Here is a 6,717-nt window from a genome sequence, read left to right as displayed (position 1 = left end):
CACTGCTACCCTCTGGGCTCAGCCACCAGCATCTCCCACCTGGATTATTCCAGTAGCCACCTAACATGTTGCCATTTCCCTACCTCCCTCATCCTCCCCTCCCCACCCCAGTAAGGTCTCTGTTCTCCGAGCACCTGCAGCAGCTCCTCTGTAAACTGAAGTGCTTCTGGTGGCCTAGCAGACACGCCCCCATCCCCCCACCTGGATGACATCATCTTCCTTCTTGCTCGCTCTCTCTCTCTCTCTCTCTCTCTCTCTCTCTCTCTCTCTCTCTCTCTCTCTCTCTCTCTCTCTCTCTCTCGCCCTGCTCCAGGCCTCCTGACTCTTCCTCAACACACCAGGCACATCCCTCCTTAGGGCCTTTGCACTGGCTCTTCCCTCTGTTGGAATGCACTTTCCCAGATATCCACTGGGCCAGCTCCCTCATTTCCTTTCATCTTGACACAAACGTCACCTGGCCAACCTATGTAACAATTCAAAGCCCCACACCCATCTCTGGCACTTCCTCTCCCCTTCCCTGCTTTGTTTTCTCTTTAGTACTTAATGCTAGCTGACCTCCTTTATAGGTTAGATCCCAAGAGGGCCACGATCAGTGTCTGTTTTGCTCACTGCTGTATTCCTAGCTCCTGGCACGGTACCCGGCAGGGAATATCTGCTCACTGAATGTTAGTAGAATTCTATTTTCCTGGAACTTTTCAGTTCAGGATTGTACACATACGCTGGGGAAGGGGCCCACAGCTGTCATTACATTTTCAGGAGGTTCGTGATGTCCTTAAGAAGGATGGAGGTCAGGCAAAGAGCTCTGCATTCACATGATGAAAGCAGTCTCAGGTCATGTCACCAAGGGGCACTGTGGTCCAGATGTGTTGTGATTCTTTCAGTTACTGTTGGAAACAGAGGTTCCCTTCTAGTTGTCACCTTGGGTATTCCAAGTTTGATGGAGAAATGGGAGAGGAGGCCAGAGACAGTGAGGGTGAGGGCTTTGTTCTCATTGAGTAGAATGGCTGTGAGAGCCTTTTGTCACTCCAAATGTGGACCAGGTCTGGAGCTAACAGCTCCCTCCATGTATCAAGGTGTACCATGTACTTTACCTGCATGAGTCCATGTACCCATTGTGGTGTTAGCCATTGACATCTCCGTGTTCTCGATGAGGAAATGGGAGGCTCGGAGAGGCTAAGGGGCATGTCCCGGGTCAAGCAGCTGGAGAGTGGCCGAGCACTAAGCAACTGGGCCTCAAAGCTTGGGCTGCTTCCGCTTGCCACATGGCCACTTCTGTTTAGCATGTGCAGCCCTGGCCAGCGGGTCCAGGCAAGGAAAGGAATCCCACAGGTTCTCCAGGGGCTGCCCTTCTCCTGGGGGAATCTCCTGGCCCTGTTGCTGCAAAGCTGCCAAGCAAAGGGTTGGTCTTGGGCTATGGGGGTCCAGGAGCACCATGCCAAGGCCAGTGTGGGCCCTGCCTTTGGTCTGACCCAAACCTGGAGCTCAAGAGATATGAAAACAATCAGCAGCCACCTGTCATTCATGGGCGTAGTCCTGCAAACATACACGAAGTTTTCCCAAGTTTATGTGACCGATGTTGGGACCTTAACTGGGCAGCTTCTGGAATTCTGTGTGCGGCCCAGGTAGGAGCCCATGGAGAACAGGCATGCTGAGTGCCAGTAAGAAACACACATCAAGTTGCACTGTTCATTGTTACACCCTTGTTCCAAAGCCTCCTGTGGCTCCCTACTGCCCACAGCTCTAAATCCCAACTCCTCAGCCTGGTGTTCCACAGGTGGCCCCAGCCTCCATGTTCAGATTCATCTCCTGGTGTTTTCACACATGCTTCTGGGCCACCTGCCCGGCTGGACTGCTGATTGGACATCAAACAACTCTGGTTCTTCCAGCCTCTCTACCTTTGCTTATGTATTTCCCACGCCTAGAATGCCAGCTCTCCTGTCAAAATCCCACCTGACTTTCAGGGCTCATCTCAAAAGGCTCATCCTCCATGAAGCCTGGCCCAAGTTGCAGCACAGCACTGGTGCCCTCCCTCGCTCCGCCAGCCACGAGCCTGTCCGTACCTCTCTGACTCTGCAGGCCTTTGCCCTAAGCTCTTCCTGTTTCACTATTTTAACAGAGACGTTTGGGGTTCCCCCAAAGCCTCCCTGATGAACTCACTGCTGACCCATGGCTGGGGCAAAGTGGGGTTCAGGGTGCCCTCCAAATGACGGAATCTGGACCCAGAGGGAAGAAATGGGGTGATGCATGTTGCAGAGCTCACCACAACACCTGACGTTTCCCACCCCTCCCCCAGCTGCTGCACATGTGCAGAGGCCGTTGTCTGTGCCCACCTGGAGGTCACCCCTCCACCTGCTCCTCTGGCCTCTCCCCTGGCTCCTGGCCCCCTGCAGCTATGCGCCCCCCACCTCTTCCCGCCATGCAGAGGCCACACCCCACAGCCCAGGCTCTGAGCCCTAGGCTCCTGGAGCGTCCGCTCAGGGCTTCTTAGCTCCTCCACTGCGTAGAGTCCTAAGCCCGATGACCAGTGTTTTCTGACCCCAGCAGACTGGACGCCACAAGCAACAGGCACCTGGACAGACAAATGCCCGTGGGGAGGCGCAGGGTGGTGACTGGCCCATGCGGAGGAAGCACAACTTGACCTGGGAGGCTGGCGGCCGCGCTGTAAGGATCTGCCACCTCCCAGCTGTATAAGCTCCTGAGCCTTGGGTGTCTCCTTTGTCAAATGGGGTCATAGTGGGACCTGCCTTACTGGGGTGTAGTCAGAGTTGCAACCCTCTCTGTATGGTACCACCCTTGGCAGGGCGCCTGGCCCATAGGTTGTTTGTCCTCAGAGAAGAGGCTACTGTTATGTACCCCAAACACCCCCAGAGACAGGAGGCAGGTATTGAATGAAAGATGTTGACTTTAAGGTGAAACATGTTAGGATGAAAGCCCGGTCCTGCACATGGGTCGGAACCCCGTATGACACCGGGCAAACGGTGAGTGTTTTGATATGTCTGGCGAAAGGTGATTCTGTGCCAGGTGAGGAGCCAGATTGGGGCACTTGCGGAGCGCGCGTGGCATTTTGCCCTGGGGGGGTGGACGAGAGCCACTGGGAAATCATTTTGAGTTGAAGTATTATTTCGAGTTGAATTATTTCTCTCCACCATGTTCTGAAACAATTTTAATTTTCTCAGGGACGTTGGTGGTGGTAGGAATTTTTAAGACTCACAATGGAAACAAATGGGAAATTGTTAAAATATTGATTGTAATTTCCTGGTGACTTCACTGTTTAAAAAATAGGAACCTTTAAGAAAAAAGCCCTCATTAGCAAGCGAGCAGTTAATTAAAGGGCTGTAGAATGGCTTGCATTGATTTCACCATGAAACCAGAAAGCCGTGGCTACAAGTCAATTTTTCCCCTGCAGCTCCTTGCTTACCATAAATGCCACTTCCAGAATGCCACAGGTAATATCATCAAAGCATAGATAAGGACGGGAAATGGTTATTGAAACAGAGATGGATAAATAATTTAGGGAATTAACGTAAATCCACGTGGCTGCCAGTTTTCCTCTTGCACCATACACACAACTGAAAGACATTGTCAGAGCTTTTATATAGAAAAAAGTATGCAGATGGCTTGCTAATTATTACTCTTTATGCAATGACATTTTTTTCCAATAGCACAGGCACGACTCAGGCCCCACATGGGAAGAGGCTCCATCCACTATTCTGGGACCCTTCAGACCATTTGCAATTTTGTGATTAGGAAAAAAACACACACACACAACAAAACCCAGGCCTGTGGCTGTCCTAGCAACCAGCTAGGCTACTGCTGCACCATCACTACAACCTTTCAGAAGGTTAATATGACGTAACACCAGGGAACCAGCCGGAGCCCAGCATCGAGCAGGCATGCTATCCAGGCAGACGTCAGCGGGGGCGGGGTGGGGTGGGGTGGGGGGAACAAAAAACGGACAACGTGCTCCCGCTGTTCTACGTTTGGAAACACAATCATCTTAACAATAAAAGCAGCCCAAACTCTGGGTACACCAGTCCCTGTGCTTCACATCATGAGCTCAATGAAGCCTCATAAGAACTAATTTCAGAGTTGAGCAAACTGAGGCTCAGAGACGTTCAGCAACTTGTCTGAGATCACACAGCTACTCACCGGTGAAACCAAGATTCAAATGTCCTAGGTGGCCTGGGACCCAGCAGCCTCCACAAAATCCCGTTAAGACAAAGCTCACCAGGGGATTGGGAAGGAACACGCACTTTTTCACATGTTACCAGCTCTGAGCCCGATGCTTTGGCGCTTTGCTAGTTGGCTGGCTTGCACCAGCTCATGCGAAACGACTGCTACATCTTTAGCAATTTTATGAACTTGTTGATGACTCGTTGGTAGCTTGAAATTGGCCGTGGTGGGAGTAGCTACACCACAGGAATGGGCAAATGCTGCAAATCAGGGACACTTACCAACATTCCATTGCATGCGGGCATTAGAGCCAGACTGCCCGGTTCAAATCCTGGGCCCACTGCTTACCGTGTGGCCTGGGGCAAGTTTCCTAGTCTGCAACATGGAGATACCACAGTGCCTGTCTCATCAGCTTGTTGCAAGAGTTAAACATAATAATCCATGTAAAAGCACCTGGCACAATAGAAGTGATGGGCTAGTGTTAGTTGTAAAAATAAGTGTACTGCAACTACTAATTATTACTATTACTATTATTATTATATTAGGCAGCCATCCACTTTCATCTAGAGTCCAGCAACACGTCATAAATGTTCTCCCTGCCTCTGGTCTCGCACACTCCAGTGCATCCTCCTCACAGTAGCTAGGGTAAATTTCTAGAATACAGATTTTACCTCATTCCTCCCTTTTGCTCAAAATATTTCTATGGCTCCCTATTACCCTCAGGGAAAAGTCGCTGCTCCAAAATACCAAAATCTATTAGTCTGCTCGGGCTGCCATAACAAAGTACCACGGTCTGGGGGCTTAAACAACAGAAATGCATTATCTGCCAGTTCTGGAGGCCAGATGTCTGAGATCAAGGTGTGGGCAGGCTTGGTTCTTTCTGAAGGTTGTGAGGGAAGGCTTTGTTCCAGGCTTCTCTCCTTGGCTTGTAGATGGCTATCATCTCCCTGTGTCTCTTTACATTTTCTTCTTTCACTGCACGCCCTGTGTCCAAATTTCCCCATTTTTATAAGGGCACAGGCAGTATTGGATTAGGGCCCCACCCTACAGCAGTATCACCTCGCCTTAACTTAATTAATTACATCTGCAGTGATCCTAGTTCTAAATAAAGTCACATTCTGAAGAACTGGCAGTTAGAACTCCAACATATGAATTTTTATGGGACACAATTCAACCCATCACAGTCTGCCCTCTGGCCCCCCCCACCAAAGTTTGTGTCTTTCTCACATGAAAAATACATCCAACATCCCATCCCAACATCCGCAAAAGTCTTAGCCCAATTCAGCATCAACTCTCAGTCCAAAATCTCATCCACATGTCATCTAAATCAGGTGTGGGTGAGACTCAGGGTATCGTTCATCCTGGGCCAAAATTCCTCTTCGTTTGTGAACTTGTGAAACCAAGCAACAAGTTATCTGCTTCCAACATGGGTGTAAAGGTTATTTTGTTTTTCCTTTGAATCCCGCTTTTTTTTCTTAGAAATATATTGGAGACATTTTTTCAAATTAATAATAAAGATCTATGTCAACATTTTTAATGTCTTCACAGTATTGCATTTCATGTGTCTTAGCATTTATTTAACTTAACATATACTAATGAGTATTCAAGTTGTTTTCAACCTTTGGCCATTATGAACAGGATGTATCTTTGAATTAAAATCTGCAAAATCACACACAAATATGAAAAATTTTATTTAGATTACTTCATGCTGTGAGTCACAAATACTACATAAAGGCTCCAATGGGTAATGGTACTCATTTTATAAACCTTTGAAGCTGTAATTCCACTCGGCATTATATGTATGTTTCTCCATTAGCTCAGAATATTTCATATTTCCCCTCACGTATTCCTTTGGAGGAGTTAACAGGTGGTCACTTCTATCTACATTTAACGTACTGACTTCCAGTTGAAACATCCAAAGTTATAAACGTGGGAGAGGCAATACTAACTAAATCTAAGGAACATAGTTGCTTGCATCTACTTTGCGTTGTTTCCAACGGACCAGAGCCTTCCCCTGGTTCTTGGTGTGGGAGGAGCCCTGGGGAATTAACTAGCCTGATTTCTCATTCCTGCCTCTTTTCCTTCAACTGTAGTAATCTTTTCTGTCTTCATCCAATATCTCCTTTAAGTTTGGCTGATGTCAGAATACCTCCTATTAGTATCCCGTTGATTGTAATCACTTCTCTCCTCTAAAGCGCCTTCGCAATTAAATACAGCAATCATTGAGAGTTTATTTTGTGATCTTGAATTTTATGTGGGTATCTCTGTTCTTCTCTAGTCTGTAAACTGGTCATCAGAGACCGAAGACGCTATTTATTTGGAATCCCCTAAAGGCACCTCGCACTTTAAATAACACACATATTGAATATAGTATTTTAAACTACACTGTATCTATACAGCAATGAGAAGTATTTTAGCCTTTGGACACCATCAATACTTTCTCATTACATTATGTAAAACTATTTACTGTATTAATTAATTTAAAGAGAGAGGGTACTTCAGGTAGTTTTCAGTTCTACTTTGAGTTCATTTTGGAGAAGCGAT

This window comes from Lipotes vexillifer, unplaced genomic scaffold, assembly GCF_000442215.2.
Source record: "Lipotes vexillifer unplaced genomic scaffold, Lipotes_vexillifer_v1.1 scaffold1081, whole genome shotgun sequence".
NCBI lineage: Eukaryota > Metazoa > Chordata > Mammalia > Artiodactyla > Lipotidae > Lipotes > Lipotes vexillifer.
This window is presented reverse-complemented; position numbering follows the sequence as displayed.